This window comes from Phaethon lepturus, unplaced genomic scaffold (genome assembly GCF_000687285.1).
Source record: "Phaethon lepturus isolate BGI_N335 unplaced genomic scaffold, ASM68728v1 scaffold6822, whole genome shotgun sequence".
NCBI classification, from domain to species: domain Eukaryota; kingdom Metazoa; phylum Chordata; class Aves; order Phaethontiformes; family Phaethontidae; genus Phaethon; species Phaethon lepturus.
In genome coordinates, this window is record NW_010522518.1 from 45,335 (window position 1) to 46,050 (window position 716).

Consider the following 716-nt stretch of genomic DNA (forward strand, 5'->3'; position numbering starts at 1 on the left):
AAGAGAAATGTTAGCCATCGTATGGCTGAGAACCAATGCACTTGGGGCCTGATCCAGAACCCACTGGAGTTGATACGGGGCTTTCCGTCAACTTCAGTGTGCATTGGCTCAAGCCCTTCATGGTTTAGCAGTTCCTGAATTGCTGGAGTGTGAACTTGGAATCTTCTGTAGTGAAGACAAATCATTGCTTAGAATATAAATGTTTAAAACGTGCGACTCTAGTTAAAAAATTTGATTCTTCTTGACACTCATAATTTAGTTCTCATTTTCCATCTAGTATTTAATGGTCTTTGGAGAAAAAATAATAATAAAACAGAGTGTTATATATATATAAATATATATATTTTTGGTGCAAGATGAGACCTTCTGTTTTTTGAAACAAGTCTGTAGCATAAAGGTTAAACTATTTTAAGACAAAATAAAATAGAGTGTATTATTTAAACAATATCAACTTGTTTGGGATTTTCTTCCCCCCACTTTCATTCAATATGCTGCTGTATGTCACATCTCCAAAATAAAGCCGTAAGCTCTGGGAATGGGTTACAGCTGCCCGAATCCAGCACTGTTCCCTGCTGTAATGCATTTAATTTTGAACATCCAGAATGTAAATGTGATTTCCTGATGATAAAAGCTTGCTTTTATCTCCCAGACCAGGTCAGGACCGCTTCTCTCTGCAGTGCTGGTGGGGGATGCCCGGGGATGCGCAGGGAGCAGGA